Below are 20,699 nucleotides of genomic sequence, written 5' to 3'. Positions count from 1 at the left end.
TTTCCAAACTGGGAGGCTCGGGCCCCTAGGCGGATTCAGGCTAAAAGCTAAAAAAATGCATTAAAAGTATGAATGCTTATATATAATGACTAATGTACCCCCTATTGGAAAATATAAGAATCATTTAAGCCACCAAGGGTTCCATGACGATATAACAACATGAGGCTGAGTGCTTTTATACTGGTCATGGAACTCCAAGGCTCTAATATCCTCATATTTTACAACAGTTGAGTCATGTGACAGAAATTACACCACTAAGCTCTGATTATAACTGATGACATCACTAAGCACTGTTTATAAGGATATGATGTAGAGGATATTCATGGCTTTTGAGAATTATACCCCTATAGACTATCCATCAACTGCAGGGAAGGCACTATTGCTACTGTGCCATATCTGAGGGGTCCCAACCAAATGTTTCACTGCAAAGGGGGTCTGAACCCCAACAACCTGACATCTTCTGGTCTTCTGGTTGGAGCAGTGGGCCCTGGGGGAGTGCGGATCTCTGATGCACACGTACGTGGCACTTACATACAGTATATATATATATATATATATATATATAAAAGAAACAAAAGGAGCACTCCCTACAAACAATCAACTGCCCCAGGTGCTGCCAAAAGTTTATATAAATGAAGATCAAAGTGCCGCACACACAGGAACTTTAAAAAGAACAAAAAATCTTTATTAATCCAACGTTTCTAACACTAAATGTGTTCTTCTTCATGGACAAACCTGAAGAAGAACACATTTAGGGGCACATTTACTAACCCACGAACGGGCCGAATGCGTCCGATTGCGTTTTTTTCGTAATGATCGGTATTTTGCGATTTTTTCGGAAATTATCACGACTTTTTCGTTACCAATACGATTTTTGTGAAAAAACGCGAGTTTTTCGTAGCCATTCCGAAAGTTGCGCAAAGTCGCGATTTTTTAGTAGCGTTAAAACTTGCGCCTTTTAAGTTTTAACGCTACGAAAAAGGCGCGACTTTGCGCAACTTTCGGAATGGCTATGAAAAACTCGCGTTTTTTCGTGCAAATCGTAAAGACGCCGAAAAAATCGCAAAAAATACGAAAAAGTCGCAAAATGTTCGTTTTCCAATCGGAATTTTTCCAATTCGGATTCGAATTCGTGTCTTAGCAAATCAGCCCCTTAGTGTTCGAAACGTTGGATTAATAAAGATTTTTTGTTCTTTTTAAAGTCCCTGTGTGTGCGGCACTCTGATCTTCATTTATATATATATATAGAGAAAGGTCCTGATGGGGACAGAAACGTTACGTCGGCTGTTTATGCTACTTTGAATATATGTTTTGATTTTTCACAAGAAATCCCGGAGTTGCTGGTCTTTTTTATACTATTGGAACCCTTTACCGAGCACCCGAGGTATGTTATGTAGCGGTGTGCCATCCTTTGTGTGTGTGTATATAAATATATATAACAAGCAGAATTGTAAACTCTATCCATTCATTCCATTTCAACCCCTAACATCTTTCTTACTCCCTTCTCTCAATCGCTCTTAGAAATTCTATTCCTACTCCTTCCCCTGTCCCATTCTCTATATTGACTCATTTAATCAAGTGAAATTCTAATTATCAAATTTTCATTCATGTATAATCAGACATTATCTATGTATTCTTAGTTCAAGAGTATGAAGTATTCATCAATCAAGGGTTTTAGGAAAGTTCTGGGCTGGCATTATGGACCCCTGGCAAAAAGGCATATCCAAGGTTCACCAATGGCAACAAACATGGCAATGCATGAAAATAGTTAGAAAAATGGTACATCTACTTTCTCTTTATCTAGTATAAATAAATTTGAAGCAACTGGACTTGTTTAGTAATCATTGAAGACGTTTCACTACTCATCCGAGCAGCTTCTTCAGTTCAACTGACTGGTATGGGAAGTCCTCAGCATATATACTCTTCCACTAATCCAATCACAATGGCAAAATTCCCATACCAGTCAGTTGAACTGAAGAAGCTGCTCGGATGAGTAGTGAAACGTCTTCAATGATTACTAAACAAGTCCACTTGCTTCAAATTTATTTATACTAGATATACCATGACCTGGATGAATGAAAATCTTCATAGACATACTTTCTCTTTATAATTACTTTATAGAACACAAAATAAAATAGTGCTCTACTACCATCCAAATATGAACAAAATAGTATTCTGCTTAATGTTCTAATTCTGTTTGCTGATCCGAGTTCCTGCCTGTGTAACTAATAGCCGAATCTCCCCAGCAACCGTATGCGACAATCCTTAACTACTTAGGGAAGCTCTTAGCATTAATATTTGATCATCGACATCATCAGTTTATAAAATGGATGCCATTTCCCTTTCAAATGAAATATTCAGCACATCCAGAAATCCGACTATTTTTGTAACAATGTCACCTATCTAATATACCTATCACTGTAATCTGTTCCTTCAAAATGTAGGAATAAATACCATTTTATATGCTGAAATCCAGCTGCAAAACAGTTCTACTCTTTCTGCATCATTTGGAATCCTGGCAGGGGAGGAGGGACTAAAACACTGATGTTACACATTGTAACAACTTCTCCACAGCTTACAGACAGCATGCAGGAACTACATAACCCACAATGCATTGCACTGTGATGTTCCTTTCCTTTTTGACATCACATGTGCAGGGAATTGTGGGACTGTGGTTTCCAAACTATGGAAATCTATTTATTTATTGGTGTATTTGTCCATGAGAGACGCCATCTTGCCCTATATTTCTTGGTATTCCCCCAAAGGGCAGAATTACCCTCCTTGAGAGGTAGCCCAGGGATTTTGTCTAATCTTCCTAGAATTAGACAATAGAAATGACTTTCGGCGCATAGAGAGATAGGTGCTGTTTTTAGGAGATAATTCCATGTGACAAGATCAAAGGGAATTCATTGGTTCATTAGAATTTATGATGAGTGCAGAACAAATGGAATCACTTACAAAGGTTTCAGTAACAACGTGAGGATTCTATGGGTAGAAGTATTCATTATCATTCCTTATCCTCAATAAACATACTTCACTATTAAGGGAATTGGACCTTTGTTAGGCTTCTTTATTTCTAATTATAAAACCGTAGGCGAGTAAATGCCTTGCTGGGATTAAACTGCCACATCCGACAGGTTATTCCTGCTCTGGGCTCGGAGGGGCTTTAATGCTGATAAAACGTTAGTGCAGGTTTGCAAATTAGTGCTTCTTTCTGTAACATTACATGAGTTTCTAGATAAAAGGGAGCAACGTCTGTACTGCATGCCCAGCATCCAACTGCAAAACCAACAAGGAATAGCTTTATGGTATATCTGCTCTCCTTGGTACGAGAAGCAACACTATGTGGGGGCAAATAAAGGGGAAAATGAAGAGTTGAGATCAAGTACAGGTACTGTTTTATTATTACAGAGAAACGGGAATCATTTAACCATTAAATAAACCCAATAGGGCTGTTCTGCCCCCAATAAGGGGTAATTATATCTTAGTTGGGATCAAGTACAGGTACTGTTTTATTATTACAGAGAAAAGGGAATCATTTAACCATTAAATAAACCCAATAGGGCTGTTCTGCCCCAATAAGGGGTAATTATATCTTAGTTGGGATCAAGTACAGGTACCGTTTTATTATTACAGAGAAACGGGAATCATTTAACCATTAAATAAACCCAATAGGGCTGTTCTGCCCCCAATAAGGGGTAATTATATCTTAGTTGGGATCAAGTACAGGTACCGTTTTATTATTACAGAGAAAAGGGAATCATTTAACCATTAAATAAACCCAATAGGGCTGTTCTGCCCCAATAAGGGGTAATTATATCTTAGTTGGGATCAAGTACAGGTACTGTTTTATTATTACAGAGAAAAGGGAATCATTTAACCATTAAATAAACCCAATAGGGCTGTTCTGCCCCAATAAGGGGTAATTATATCTTAGTTGGGATCAAGTACAGGTACCGTTTTATTATTACAGAGAAACGGGAATCATTTAACCATTAAATAAACCCAATAGGACTGTTCTGCCCCCAATAAGGGGTAATTATATGTTAGTTGGGATCAAGTACAGGTACCGTTTTATTATTACAGAGAAAAGGGAATCATTTAACCATTAAATAAACCCAATAGGGCTGTTCTGCCCCAATAAGGGGTAATAATATCTTAGTTGGGATCAAGTACAGGTACCGTTTTATTATTACAGAGAAACGGGAATCATTTAACCATTAAATAAACCCAATAGGGCTGTTCTGCCCCAATAAGGGGTAATTATATCTTAGTTGGGATCAAGTACAGGTACCGTTTTATTATTACAGAGAAACGGGAATCATTTAACCATTAAATAAACCCAATAGGGCTGTTCTGCCCCCAATAAGGGGTAATTATATCTTAGTTGGGATCAAGTACAGGTACCGTTTTATTATTACAGAGAAAAGGGAATCATTTAACCATTAAATAAACCCAATAGGGCTGTTCTGCCCCAATAAGGGGTAATTATATCTTAGTTGGGATCAAGTACAGGTACTGTTTTATTATTACAGAGAAAAGGGAATCATTTAACCATTAAATAAACCCAATAGGGCTGTTCTGCCCCAATAAGGGGTAATTATATCTTAGTTGGGATCAAGTACAGGTACTGTTTTATTATTACAGAGAAAAGGGAATCATTTAACCATTAAATAAACCCAATAGGGCTGTTCTGCCCCCAATAAGGGGTAATTATATCTTAGTTGGGATCAAGTACAGGTACTGTTTTATTATTACAGAGAAAAGGGAATCATTTAACCATGAAATAAACCCAATAGGGCTGTTCTGCCCCCAATAAGGGGTAATTATATCTTAGTTGGGATCAAGTACAGGTACTGTTTTATTATTACAGAGAAAAGGGAATCATTTAACCATTAAATAAACCCAATAGGGCTGTTCTGCCCCAATAAGGGGTAATTATATGTTAGTTGGGATCAAGTACAGGTACTGTTTTATTATTACAGAGAAAAGGGAATCATTTAACCATTAAATAAACCCAATAGGGCTGTTCTGCCCCAATAAGGGGTAATTATATCTTAGTTGGGATCAAGTACAGGTACTGTTTTATTATTACAGAGAAAAGGGAATCATTTAACCATTAAATAAACCCAATAGGGCTGTTCTGCCCCCAATAAGGGGTAATTATATCTTAGTTGGGATCAAGTACAGGTACTGTTTTATTATTACAGAGAAAAGGGAATCATTTAACCATGAAATAAACCCAATAGGGCTGTTCTGCCCCCAATAAGGGGTAATTATATCTTAGTTGGGATCAAGTACAGGTACTGTTTTATTATTACAGAGAAAAGGGAATCATTTAACCATTAAATAAACCCAATAGGGCTGTTCTGCCCCAATAAGGGGTAATTATATGTTAGTTGGGATCAAGTACAGGTACTGTTTTATTATTACAGAGAAAAGGGAATCATTTAACCATTAAATAAACCCAATAGGGCTGTTCTGCCCCAATAAGGGGTAATTATATCTTAGTTGGGATCAAGTACAGGTACTGTTTTATTATTACAGAGAAAAAGGAAATCATTTTTAAAAATTAGAATTATTTGCTCATAATGGAGTCTATGGGAGATGGCCTTTCCATAATTCCTTAATGGGTTTCCAGAAAAGGGATCCCATACCTGTATATATATATATATATGGGCATTGCAGTGAGAGTGCTCTATGTGGAAGACAGAGATTCTGCCATGGGAATAGCAGTTAATACATAGAGAATAGAGAGGGCCCTTCTCATGTAAGAAACTAGACTCAGACTGGACGCTGTCTGTGCAGAAATGCGAGAGCGCTGGGGAGACAGTTGTTTGTGTTTGTTTGGACTTGGTACAATGTGATTTCCTGCGCCGCTCGCTGACTGCAAAGTAATTTCACTTCGGAGATGACTCAGCCGGCATTATGGAAATGACAGGCATTTCTCGCTTGGCGTTAAGTGGAAGGCCAAGCGGCACAGACGGGGAAATGATTTGTTCATAATGAAAAAGAAAGGCTTTTTACAAAGGCAAAATACTGAAAGGGGAAAGAAATAAAAAAAAAAATATATGAAAATAATATTAAAGACAAACTATTGAAAAATAAGCAAAGAAAAATGATGTATATACAGAAAGCACATTAAAGGGGAAATAAGCAAAGATTAGAGAAAAGAAAGAAAAGGCATATGGAAAGAACATTAAAGGGGAAATAAGCAAAGATTAGAGAAAAGAAAGAAAAGGCATATGGAAAGAACATTAAAGGGGAAATAATGGAAGATCAGGGGAAAGGAAAGATGAATATATAGACAGAACATGGAAGAGTATGGAAGGAGTATGAAAGGGGGAAGATGAATTTGCTGAAAGAATATTACAAGAAAAAGAATGTTAAACATATTAAAAGGAATATTTTAAAATATTAAAAGGAAACACTGTCAGGGTTTCAGTTAGAGAAGGAACCAGGGTAGTTTGGGGTCCAGCTAAAGAAACAAATGAGTAAGGGATCGGCCAATAGAGAGGCTCTGACTTGTGTTCCAGTACCAGCCCAGCAGTGGGTCCCCGGCTATTATCCATCTCAGTGTCCTGTCATAGAAACTATTGTGGGAAAATGAATGAGATTATTAATACAGGCATGGGATCCCTTATCCGGAAACCCACTATCCAGAAAGCTCAGAATTACGCAAAGCCTGTCTCCCATAAACTCCATTTTAATCAAATAATTTTTAAAACTGATTTCCTTTTTCTCTGTAATAATAAAACAGTACCTGTACTTGATCCCAACTAAGATATAATTACTCCTTATTGGGGGCAGAACAGCCCTATTGGGTTTATTTAATGGTTAAATGATTCCCTTTTCTCTGCAATAATAAAACAGTACCTGTACTTGATCCCAACTAAGATAAAATTACCCCTTATTGGGGCAGAACAGCCCTATTGGGTTTATTTAATGGTTAAATGATTCCCTTTTCTCTGTAATAATAAAACAGTACCTGTACTTGATCCCAACTAAGATATAATTACCCCTTATTGGGGCAGAACAGCCCTATTGGGTTTATTTCATGGTTAAATGATTCCCTTTTCTCTGTAATAATAAAACAGTACCTGTACTTGATCCCAACTAAGATATAATTACCCCTTATTGGGGCAGAACAGTCCTATTGGGTTTATTTCATGGTTAAATGATTCCCTTTTCTCTGTAATAATAAAACAGTACCTGTACTTGATCCCAACTAAGATATAATTACCCCTTATTGGGGGCAGAACAGCCCTATTGGGTTTATTTAATGGTTAAATGATTCCCTTTTCTCTGTAATAATAAAACAGTACCTGTACTTGATCCCAACTAAGATATAATTACCCCTTATTGGGGGCAGAACAGCCCTATTGGGTTTATTTAATGGTTAAATGATTCCCTTTTCTCTGTAATAATAAAACAGTACCTGTACTTGATCCCAACTAAGATATAATTACCCCTTATTGGGGGCAGAACAGCCCTATTGGGTTTATTTCATGGTTAAATGATTCCCTTTTCTCTGTAATAATAAAACAGTACCTGTACTTGATCCCAACTAAGATATAATTACCCCTTATTGGGGGCAGAACAGCCCTATTGGGTTTATTTAATGGTTAAATGATTCCCTTTTCTCTGTAATAATAAAACAGTACCTGTACTTGATCCCAACTAAGATATAATTACCCCTTATTGGGGGCAGAACAGCCCTATTGGGTTTATTTCATGGTTAAATGATTCCCTTTTCCAGGTATAAGTCTCCATCATTATTCACTCATTTGTTGGAAAGCTCAACATGATCGGTTATGATGGGTGGCCAGCTGCCCCACTGTTTAGCTCTGCATTTGGGCATTGAAGTTTGCAGATAAGGTTGCCACCCTGCTGGTATTTGACAAGCCTGTCCGGTAAAACACCAGCTAGGGCTGGGCCAGAATTACAAATTTACTGGCAATGTTACCCCCCCTCTGCGTCTAAACAGACGGGGAGGGGCGGGGCAGGGCAGGGTGGAGGGGCAGGTGGCTAGGGTGGGAGAGAGACAGCGCGGATGGGCTTTAGGGGGGCTCTCTTTGGCCATAAAAAGTGGGTGTGTCCAAAAATTTTGGTGGCCACGAATCCTCCCTGTCCCCCAAGCAAAAAATATCTTCTGCTGCCCCTGGACCAGAGTGGTATCTGCCCCAGCCCAGTCAGATTCTCATTGCCGTATACATAATATCCAAGCCGCTGGCATTGGCACTGAGTATATAGAAGATGCTACACGGAGTACTTATACTGTACCTCTCTCTTTCCATTGATATTCACGCCGGGAAGCCTCCTGTACGCAGAGTTAACAATTAAGCACTCATTTTGCTGACAGAAATAACTGCAAAGCAAATTCATCATTCCTAAGTGAATTGTTCACTTAATTAAACCAGTAAATTCATCCATCAAAGTCTCTTTAGGGCAGAAAAACATTTAATTTACTTTTCAGTCTCGGTATCATTGACCCACAAAGTGTGTTTGTATCCCCAGGGGTGTTGTACCTGGGCATGGGCAGACTGGCCACATAGGGCACCGAGCAAATCTCCCAGTGGGCCCCTGTGCCGGTGGGCCCCCAGTGTGTGACAGATGCCATCAGTTTGCTCATTTCTGCCACAGTTAAAGGTGTGTGATCAGGTCACCATTTTGTTCATTTTGGGCAAACTCAGTTCTATAAGAAAACTTTATTTCATGCTTTGTCCTATGAAAACGTATGGGCATGGGCGGACTGGCCACATAGGGCACCGAGCGAATCTCCCAGTGGGCCCCTGTGCCGGTGGGCCCCCAGTGTGTGACAGATGCCATCAGTTTGCTCATTTCTGCCACAGTTAAAGGTGTGTGATCCGGTCACCATTTTGTTCATTTTGGGCAAATTCAGTTCTATAAGAAAACTTTATTTCATGCTTTGTCCCATAAAAACGTATGAGCTTATGGTCTGTAGGTGACTGATACGGCGATCAAAGCACAATTTCAGACGCAATCACCATGAAAAACCACAATGCACTGCGTTTTCCCATCATACATGTGTTGTTGCGGGCACAATGCGAGCATTAAATCAGATTAAATTTCGCTGCATCTGACTCAACTGTTCTGTGCAACTGGGTCTGAGTCGTCAAAATAGACCAACTGCACCTGCGTTTTGTTGCGTATGAGATGCAGTTGCGTCAAATATTTTCCTAGTCTGTCTGGCATCATTAATGGTGTTCAGCGTGCGAATGGCGTCTGCGTCAAGTGTGCTGGAGCTACCGCCTGGTCAAGAGTAGTGATCAGCGAATCTCTCACATTTCTATTTTGCTGAAAAAATCCACAAAACTGCTGAAAAATTTATGAAAAATTTGTGAAATGAGACTACTGTGCGACTTTTTGGATGTGCATGACCATGACTTGTTTGACATGTTCCTGGCCTTTTTGATGAAACCATGACTTTTTTATGCAACCGCAACTTATTTGCGCGACCACGACTGTTGTTTTACGGGCCAGTAACCATTTTGACAAGGCCATAACTTTTTCCTAACTCTGCAAATTTTTGTGGCATCTTGCAGTGAATCCATACCTGGTGAAAAAATTGGCTCATCACTAGTCAAGAGATGCATGTAGCTCCAGGTTTCACACTGCGCCGTGCCTCAGTAGCCCCAGCAGGCTCAATGCGGAACGGAAGGCAGGAAGGACTGACCAGTGCTGAGTGCAACTGTATGAAAGTGCACAGAATGCATTACGGACAATATTTTCAGAGTATGGAACAAGTCATTCAAAGCCTGTTGACTCCAGTGCATTTGGTAAACAAAAAAAACGTAAGTAAAAAAGCCCATTGGCTCCAATGCATCCAACTTGAGAAAAACCTTTTGACTCCAGTGGTTTCAACATCAAAAATGTCCTTTGACTCCAATGCATTTGGTAAATGTTGCCATTTCAGTTTCGCCAATTGGGGGCAGTGAAATGGGGGCAATATTGGAGCATGCAGCATTAAAAAGCCATTAGAGTGTTAGGGGGTAAAAAAAGGCACTATTTTGCCAAGAGCAGTAACCCATAGCAACCAATCAGCAGGAAGCATTTACTGGTCACCTGTTTAAATGCCAACATCTTATTGGTTGCTATGGGTTGCTGCTCCTGGGCAAACTGAGTGCCTTTTATTACATATGGGGTAAGTCGCTTGGCACAAGTGCTTTGGGATCCCTGAAACTGCCGCTGTGCCCAGGATGATGGACCTAAATGGATTGTTTCATATACATGAAGTTTTAATCCACTTTTATCCTACTCTTTGTTTTTCCCTTGATTTTTTTTGGAAGCGTCTGATTACCGTGAATGCTGCACTGAAACAAGTGATTGCGAGCGCAGAGGTGAAAAAAACCCGACGATGAGAAAGCATTAATATGTATTTATGTACATTCCTGAATATGAAACAATATCAGCAAATTATAAATGGGGAATTAAATAAGGTATTTAAATGTAGATTAGGTGGAACAACTTGTGGCAGGAATTTGTTTGCCCTGGAATCAACTGCAGAGTCCCGCCGCTCATGCTGGGTAAGTAAGGGAGCTGCTGGGGGGGGGGCATAACAATGCTGCGCTTGTGTCCCCCGCTCCCTGGCCACTTGTGTCTCTGGCTGCTTGTGCCCCCCACTCCCTGGCCACTTGTGTCTCTGGCTGCTTGTGCCCCCCACTCCCTGGCCAATTGTTGCAACTTTTTAAAAATGTATTATGCAATAATAAATTATATAAACTATAGTAGGGTTTCTGTAGCAAACACCCCAGCTATACCAGTGCAGGAATGGCTGCCCCCAGGGCTACACAGCAGGGTATTTATATAAACTATAGTAGGGTTTCTGTAGCAAACACCCCAGCTGTACCGGTGCAGGAATGGCTGCCCCCGGGGCTACACAGCGGGGTATTTATATAAACTATAGTAGGGTTTCTGTAGCAAACACCCCAGCTGTACCAGTGCAGGAATGGCTGCCCCCGGGGCTACACAGCGGGGTATTTATATAAACTATAGTAGGGTTTCTGTAGCAAACACCCCAGCTGTACCAGTGCAGGAATAGCTGCCTCCGGGGCTACACAGCGGGGTATTTATATAAACTATAGTAGGGTTTCTGTAGCAAACACCCCAGCTGTACCAGTGCAGGAATGGCTGCCCCCGGGGCTACACAGCAGGGTATTTATATAAACTATAGTAGGGTTTCTGTAGCAAACACCCCAGCTGTACCAGTGCAGGAATAGCTGCCTCCGGGGCTACACAGTGGGGTATTTATATAACCTATAGTAGGGTTTCTGTAGCAAACACCCCAGCTGTACCAGTGCAGGAATGGCTGCCCCCGGGGCTACACAGCGGGGTATTTATATAAACTATAGTAGGGTTTCTGTAGCAAACACCCCAGCTGTACCGGTGCAGGAATGGCTGCCCCCGGGGCTACACAGCGGGGTATTTATATAAACTATAGTAGGGTTTCTGTAGCAAACACCCCAGCTGTACCAGTGCAGGAACGGCTGCCCCCGGGGCTACACAGCGGGGTATTTATATAAACTATAGTAGGGTTTCTGTAGCAAACACCCCAGCTGTACCAGTGCAGGAATAGCTGCCTCCGGGGCTACACAGTGGGGTATTTATATAACCTATAGTAGGGTTTCTGTAGCAAACACCCCAGCTGTACCAGTGCAGGAATGGCTGCCCCCGGGGCTACACAGCGGGGTATTTATATAAACTATAGTAGGGTTTCTGTAGCAAACACCCCAGCTGTACCAGTGCAGGAATAGCTGCCTCCGGGGCTACACAGTGGGGTATTTATATAACCTATAGTAGGGTTTCTGTAGCAAACACCCCAGCTGTACCAGTGCAGGAATGGCTGCCCCCGGGGCTACACAGCGGGGTATTTATATAAACTATAGTAGGGTTTCTGTAGCAAACACCCCAGCTGTACCAGTGCAGGAATGGCTGCCCCCGGGGCTACACAGCGGGGTATTTATATAAACTATAGTAGGGTTTCTGTAGCAAATACACCAGTGTTACCAGTGCAGGGTGTTACTGTTCTTTTAAGTAATTGGGCCATTGAGTCTCAGAAAGTCTCTCCCCCAGTCAGACACCCTGAGTGAGTTTGAGTGTTTATGGCACATTCCGGTGTCACTGCAAGGAAACGCAGCTATAAAATCAAAGTGCTGCGCTATTTGGCCTGCGGTGCCTTTTGTGATTTAACATTTTCCCGATGCCCAAAGAGATAAAATCTGCTGCATCAACACATTTCATAATAGCCTGAACGAGCCCCATCACTCAGCCTCTGCTAGGAGATTTATATATTAGTGGCGCCTCAATATTACACTGTAAGTGACCGCAGTATTGGCTTATTACAAGCACTGAACAATAGCCACCAGATTTATATACCGGCCTTTCAGGCAGGAGAGAGTTACAGCTCACAGCTGGGAATAAGGAGACATTAAACACCACTGAAGATATTTCACTTAGCAAATTCTGGTGCTGGTTGGGAGGGGGGCTACTTGGCAGAAAGAGACAGCAGGGCAGTAGGGTAGGAATGTGTGTGCCATACTCTGCCTGCCCTACCCTGCCTGTGTGTGCCATACTCTGCCTGCCCTACCCTGCCTGTGTGTGCCATTCTCTGCCTGCCCTACCCTGCCTGTGTGTGCCATACTCTGCCTGCCCTACCCTGCCTGTGTGTGCCATACTCTGCCTGCCCTACCCTGCCTGTGTGTGCCATACTCTGCCTGCCCTATGCTGCCTGTGTGTGCCATACTCTGCCTGCCCTACCCTGCCTGTGTGTGCCATACTCTGCCTGACCTATGCTGCCTGTGTGTGCCATACTCTGCCTGCCCTATGCTGCCTGTGTGTGCCATACTCTGCCTTCCCTACCCTGCCTGTGTGTGCCATACTCTGCCTGCCCTATGCTGCCTGTGTGTGCCATACTCTGCCTGCCCTACCCTGCCTGTGTGTGCCATACTCTGCCTGCCCTACACTGCCTGTGTGTGCCATACTCTGCCTGCCCTATGCTGCCTGTGTGTGCCATACTCTGCCTGCCCTATGCTGCCTGTGTGTGCCATACTCTGCCTGCCCTATGCTGCCTGTATGTGCCATACTCTGCCTGCCCTATGCTGCCTGCATGTGTGCCATACCCTCCCTGCCCTATGCTGCCTGTGTGTGCCATACTCTGCCTGCCCTATGCTGCTTGCATGTGTGCCATACTCTGCCTGTCCTATGCTGCCTGAGTGTGCCATACTCAGTCTGCCCTATGCTGCCTGTGTGTGCCATACTCTGCCTGCCCTATGCTGCCTGTGTGTGCCTGCCCTATGCTGCCTGTGTGTGCCATACTCAATCTGCCCTATGCTGCCTGTGTGTGCCATACTCAGTCTGCCCTATGCTGCCTGTGTGTGCCATACTCAATCTGCCCTATGCTGCCTGTGTGTGCCATACTCTGCCTGCCCTATGCTGCCTGTGTGTGCCATACTCTGCCTGCCCTATGCTGCCTGCGTGTGTGTCATACTCTGCCTGCCCTATGCTGCCCGAGTGTGCCATACTCAGTCTTCCCTATGCTGCCTGTGTGTGCCATACTCTGCCTGCCCTATGCTGCCTGTGTGTGCCATACTCTGCCTGCCCTATGCTGCCTGTGTGTGCCATACTCTGCCTGCCCTATGCTGCCTGTGTGTGCCATACTCTGCCTGCCCTACCCTGCCTGTGTGTGTCATACTCAATCTGCCCTATGCTGCCTGTGTGTGCCATACTCTGCCTGCCCTACCCTGCCTGTGTGTGCCATACTCTACCTGCCCTATCCTGCCCCAGTGTGCCATACTCTGCCTGTATGCTTTGAGAGAACTGAGAGAGAGAGCTGAAAGAGAACTGAGAGAGAATTGAGAAAGCTTAGAGAGAATTGAGAAAGCTTAAAGAGAACTGAGAGAGAATTGAGAAAGCTTAGAGAGGAGATAGAGCTGAAAGAGAATTGAGAATGCTTAGAAAGAACTGAGAGTTGAGAAAGAACTAAGAGAGAGAACTGAAGGAGAGCTAAAAGAAAGTCTAAGGTCTAAACGGTCTAAGGGACTGATATCGGCAGATACAATCGGCCCGTGTATGGCCACCTTTACTGTGGCCACCTTAACTCATACTGCTTTAAAGCCTGCACAGAAAGCAGGAAAACACTATTCATTAATATCAATAAACATACATTGCTTTCCTAGAATTTGATTCCCAGGACTCCCAGGATTTAGCCGGCAGCAACTACAACTTAACAAAGCTAAAACTAGGTTATTGATAGGTTAGCTAGGTAATATAGATAGGTTATAATATCTGCAGAAGGTGGAAGCAATGCTAGTCAAAAACATAAGGGTTTTACAAAACCACTAAACCGATTGTGGCTACAGACCCTCACTCAAATATTAAAGAACCCCCCCCCGCTGAACAATAATTATACAAAACACTAAACCTTACTGGGACTGGAACAAAATAGTTCCCAGGCACCCAGTAGTATCCGTATGCAATATGACTAACAAAACCCAGCACTAAATGGACAGTCCCAATGCAAAGTATAAGTATAATACATTCAGATAGCATACAGCCATTACAGTCACAAGAGGTTTATGTTGAGAAAGTCAATACTCATCCGGTTAGAGTATCATAAAAGAGTGAATACTCATCCAGTGAGAGTATAATAAAAGCTCAATCAGCGAGGAATTGGGTCGGGGGAGAGACGCCATCCTCCACGCGTATCACCACGTGGCTTCATCAGGAGCTGAGTCAAAAGCATAAGGGGGCTATGTGCAGACCTCTTGCTAAATGACACAAATGCACGTTCCACCCTTGGGCTTATGTGATCAACTATTTTGATCATTTATGACCAAAATGGCTTAAAAGTGATTCAGTTTGAGCCAAAGATAACTTGATTTACAAGCAATAGCAGTCAGGATCAGCCAGGATTCGAACACCACTTGGGGTGTTCCTGGCGGCGTGCATTTGCCTCTGTAGCCACTGGAGGCATTTTGGGGGGTCAGTTTGATTCTTCTCTTGTCTGTCATCTGCTTTCTGTCTGCTCCCTTTCCTCCATTTGGTAGATCCCACAAGCTGCGCTTTAATAACAACTGGTGGGAACATTAATATAAACCATCTCATATTTTTCTATCATTTTTCTACTACTTTTTTGTGCCCTACTATATACAGGGTCCAGGGACTTCTCCTGTCTGGATCCCACATAGGCATCAGTAATGGAACAGTTGGGACCCAAGTCACTACCTGCAGCCAAGTTTCTTTAAAGCCTTCTCCGACTTTGTAGTTTGGCCTCCTCTAGGCTTATCCTAAAGACGTTTGCCCCCAGAATTTGACGAGGCAGCTGAGCTCTTCATGGGGCTGATCCCTCTGCCCTGTTTACTAACTTAGGTCTTTAAAGCTGACTTACTACAAGCTGCCTTAGTTGCTAGAACAGATAGTTAGCACATAGCCATAAACTCAGCCTTACACATTTGGTGCTACTTTCATCATGAAACACACAAGGTTCCTCTGCCAACGGTTCGTCTGCCTCCCTGTGCTGTAGGCTCAGGGCAATGAACCCGGACCTTCCACTATACTGGTGAGTTATATACAGTATATTCCTGGATGATTCCTTGTCCACATTACATGCAGCCATGCTTGCACTTTTGCAGTTGTTCCTACCCATCTTCTCTTCCTTATAGATCTGAAGCTCTTCTGGGTAGGGACACCATCCCAACAATAAACACTGCTCTTCTAGGCTTAACATCTCATTACTTCCCTGCATTCAGTCATGGGATGGGGTAGACCATCCACCCTAGTTGGTTGCTTATTGAACTAGTTCTTTTTGTTTTATCTGTCAGTGGAAAGCTACAAGTTGTAGAAGACAACAGTATTTATGTAATTCCCCCTCACATGTAAATCCCGGCCTTGTTGTGTTGCCAGTAGCCTGAATAGATGAACAAGCAAACAGTGTCTAATCCATTCCAGCATGTGGTAAAATATTGATCCTTCCTTAGATATGGTTGAAGAGTAAATGTCCCGGGCAGATAACTAAGGTTCTGTAGAGTCATAAATTGCATGTTTGGGGCGGCAGGATTGATTTTTAGCAGCGCCATCTCAAAAGCACAGCACGGCACACTTTTATTGAAAGTGTTATTGCACACAATCTGCTTGTTCCCCAACTTGATTATAACCTCGGACTGCAGTGCCGATTCATTTGCTGAAATGGATAAAGTAATAATATTGAGGGGAATAATACATCTCACTCTTGGACCATATGGATCTGTGAAGAGCGAACAGAGAAGGTCAAGTCATTTTGGTGAGTTTGTATGGAAGTTAAATGTAAGAAAGGTGTTTTTCCCACTGTATATATACCCCTTAGTCTTAGTTACTATGTGAGGAAAATGGAAATTGATCAGGCTGGATGGTCACACACACTCACCAAGGGCCACAACAGCCAGGTGGGCCGGATTTGGCCCCCGGGCCTTGTGTTTGACATATATGCATTAGACCATAAATATCCCTGGGACAGTGAGCCAGAACATGTCACGCCATACACTATGGAGCAGATTCGTCAAGTACGAGCTCGAATCCCAAAATGGGTAAAATTCGGATTAGATACGATAATTTCTAAAGATCGAAAATGTCACAAAAGTGCTTACGAAAAAAACATAATAGCCATGATGATAATATCGTATTGGAGATGCGGATGTCACAAAATTTTCGTATCTGAACGATAGCAAATGGCGGGAAAACCTTTCTGATCCTTCTGTGCATGATTTTGGAAGCCCCCCATAGGGCTCAATGGCACTCTGCAGCTCCAACCCGGCCCAAGGAAAGTCTCCCATAGGGCTCAATGGCACTCTGCAGCTCCAACCCGGCCCAAGGAAAGTCTCCCATAGGGCTCAATGGCACTCTGCAGCTCCAACCCGGCCCAAGGAAAGTCTCCCATAGGGCTCAATGGCACTCTGCAGCTCCAACCCGGCCCAAGGAAAGTCTCCCATAGGGCTCAATGGCACTCTGCAGCTCCAACCCGGCCCAAGGAAAGTCTCCCATAGGGCTCAATGGCACTCTGCAGCTCCAACCCGGCCCAAGGAAAGTCTCCCATAGGGCTCAATGGCACTCTGCAGCTCTAACCCGGCCCAAGGAAAGTCTCCCATAGGGCTCAATGGCACTCTGCAGCTCCAACCCGGCCCAAGGAAAGTCTCCCATAGGGCTCAATGGCACTCTGCAGCTCCAACCCGGCCCAAGGAAAGTCTCCCATAGGGCTCAATGGCACTCTGCAGCTCCAACCCGGCCCAAGGAAAGTCTCCCATAGGGCTCAATGGCACTCTGCAGCTCCAACCCGGCCCAAGGAAAGCCTCCCATAGGGCTCAATGGCACTCTGCAGCTCCAACCCGGCCCAAGGAAAGCCTCCCATAGGGCTCAATGGCACTCTGCAGCTCCATCCCGGCCCAAGGAAAGTCTCCCATAGGGCTCAATGGCACTGTGCAGCTCCAACCCGGTCCAAGGAAAGTCTCCCATAGGGCTCAATGGCACTCTGCAGCTCCAACCCGGCCCAAGGAAAGCCTCCCATAGGGCTCAATGGCACTCTGCAGCTCCAACCCGACCCAAGGAAAGCCTCCCATAGGGCTCAATGGCACTCTGCAGCTCCAACCCGGCCCAAGGAAAGTCTCCCATAGGGCTCAATGGCACTCTGCAGCTCCAACCCGGCCCAAGGAAAGTCTCCCATAGGGCTCAATGGCACTCTGCAGCTCCAACCCGGCCCAAGGAAAGTCTCCCATAGGGCTCAATGGCACTTTGCAGCTCCAACCCGGCCCAAGGAAAGTCTCCCATAGGGCTCAATGGCACTCTGCAGCTCCAACCCGGCCCAAGGAAAGTCTCCCATAGGGCTCAATGGCACTCTGCAGCTCCAACCCGGCCCAAGGAAAGCCTCCCATAGGGCTCAATGGCACTCTGCAGCTCTAACCCGGCCCAAGGAAAGCCTCCCATAGGGCTCAATGGCACTCTGCAGCTCCAACCCGGCCCAAGGAAAGTCTCCCATAGGGCTCAATGGCACTCTGCAGCTCCAACCCGGCCCAAGGAAAGTCTCCCATAGGGCTCAATGGCACTCTGCAGCTCCAACCCGGCCCAAGGAAAGTCTCCCATAGGGCTCAATGGCACTCTGCAGCTTCAACCCGGCCCAAGGAAAGTCTCCCATAGGGCTCAATGACACTCTGCAGCTCCAACCCGGCCCAAGGAAAGTCTCCCATAGGGCTCAATGGCACTCTGCAGCTCCAACCCGGCCCAAGGAAAGTCTCCCATAGGGCTCAATGGCACTCTGCAGCTCCAACCCGGCCCAAGGAAAGTCTCCCATAGGAGACTCAATGGCACTCTGCAGCTCCAACCCGGCCCAAGGAAAGTCACCATACCGAAGCTTGAATGAATCCGAAACTTTCGTATTCAGTGTGACAAATACGATTTTTTCGCACAAGTTGTTGCACAAATTGTCGCAAGGTACGTAAAAGTTGCACAAATTAACAAAGAGGTCGCAAAAAATATGCACGAAAAGTACAAAAACTCAGATTCAATCGTACTTTAATGAATGTGCCCCTGATTGTATATTTAGTTTGATAGACATGTTGGCCATGATACATATCTAGCTACAAGCCCAAAGTCACTAGCCAATATTTCCAGTAAAATATAACAATATTGTCATTGTGTAACCTCAGTTAGCCTTGGGTCCAAAAAATAACCTTATACAGGTATAGGACCCATAATCCAGAATGCTCGGGACCAAGGGTATTCCGGATAAGGGGTCTTTCTGTAATTTGGATCTCCATACCTTAAGTCTGCTAAAAAATCAATAAAACATTAATTAACACCAATAGGATTGTTTTGCATCCAATAAGGATTATTTATATCTTAGTTGGGATCAAGTACAGGTACTGTTTTATTATTAGAGAGAAAAGGGAATCATTTAACCATTAAATAAACCCAATAGGGCTGTTCTGCCCCAATAAGGGGTAATTATATCTTAGTTGGGATCAAGTACAGGTACTGTTTTATTATTACAGAGAAAAGGGAATCAGTTTTAAAATTCTGAATGATTTGATTAAAATGGAGTCTATGGGAGACGGGCTTTCCGTAATTCGGAGCTTTCTGGATAATGGGTTTCCGGATAAGGGGTCCGATACCTGTACTAGTGATGAGCGAATTTTTTCACCAGGCATGGATTTGCAGCAAATTTCCGCATTTTGTCATTGACGAATTGTTTTGCTGCGGAAAAATTCGGGGCATGTAAATTTTTTTTGTCATGCGTCAAAAAAGGCTGCTGTCGCGTCATAAAAGGGTGGGGTCACATCAAATTGGGCATGGACGCGTCAAAAAAGGGCGGACGGCAAAAAAAGAAAAAAGACACAGTCGACCAAAAAAGGCGGGGGTGACAAAAAAATTGTGCGACAAATGTGTTTAGCGAATTTTTTGACGTTTCACGAATTTTCTTGCGAATTTTGTGGCAAAGCGAAACGTGACAGATTCGGTCATCACTACCTTAGACCTTTGGTTTGTAATATATGAAGTGCCCTATTGCCCAGCCTACACCTCGCTCCAGTTGTTTATTAGAAGTCTGATCCACTTGTATTAATGGGTGGGTAAAGGAGTTTTTCACTTGATCCCTGAGACCAGTGGCGAAACTACCTACACAGTAGACCCCACAGGGGGCTGGGGTGATGGGGGGGGGACCTGGACCTCTCCTACCTTTTTTTTTTTAAATAGCGGAACAGCGTGGTGCAATACAAGTGGGCCAGGAGGGGGGGCAGGGGCGGAAAGGATATTCACACCAGGTCCCCTCAGAAGATTTTTTTGCAGGGGGACCCAGTGCGACCAAGTTACACCACTGCTAGAGACAGAGATGTTGTCTATTGTAACACTCATGAAGGCAAAATGTACAGAAGGACACTACTGATTTAAAGACGTTATAGCCATCCGGAGGTCTCTCAGCAATACAGGCCCCTTATCTGATCATGACAAGCCCGGGGCTGCTTGCAAAACCATGAAAGTGAGGCCCATATATGCTTTATGCATAAAGAGTCGATTTACTGTCAGTTGTAGGTACAGAATGGAGACACACAAATAGGGGCATATTATTGTATAAGCATTGTATGGCTATTGGGCTATCAACTGTGTCTTACTGTTAGCAGATCTTGTCCATTGATGCAGGGGTTAAGGGTGAAGACACACTGAGCTACTAGTAGAAGCTACTTTTTCATGGCTGCTAAACTCCAGAAAATCCCCTGCCATAGATAATACTGAGAATTGCCTCTGCTAAAACACACGTAGAGACAATTATCAGTAAATGATCTGCATTGTCTGTTTTAGTAGTCGTGACAAGTAGCTGCTACTAGTAGCCCTGTGTGTCTTCACCCTAAGAACTGCTTTGGCCACTGCCTAATCAGCAGCAGTGGGAGGCTACTTTGTACTTTTGTGGTTAAAAAAATACAGCGTCTGTTGTGGGTTCATCTTCTTTTTCCTGAGTTAAATGTCTGATTGTGGGAAAGCAGAATCTCTAACCCTGCTGCACAGTTTGTATTAAACACTGAATAAACCCCACTGATTGCTGGAAGCGGAAGGTATCTATGTAAATAAGCCATTGGCCAGAATATATGCAGGTACCCGAGCGGCGGCGCGGAGATAGGGGGGCGTCAGAGTGAATCAGCAACATTTAGACTGGGAACTTGATT

This window comes from Xenopus tropicalis, chromosome 1 (genome assembly GCF_000004195.4).
Source record: "Xenopus tropicalis strain Nigerian chromosome 1, UCB_Xtro_10.0, whole genome shotgun sequence".
NCBI classification, from domain to species: Eukaryota; Metazoa; Chordata; class Amphibia; order Anura; family Pipidae; genus Xenopus; species Xenopus tropicalis.
This window is presented reverse-complemented; position numbering follows the sequence as displayed.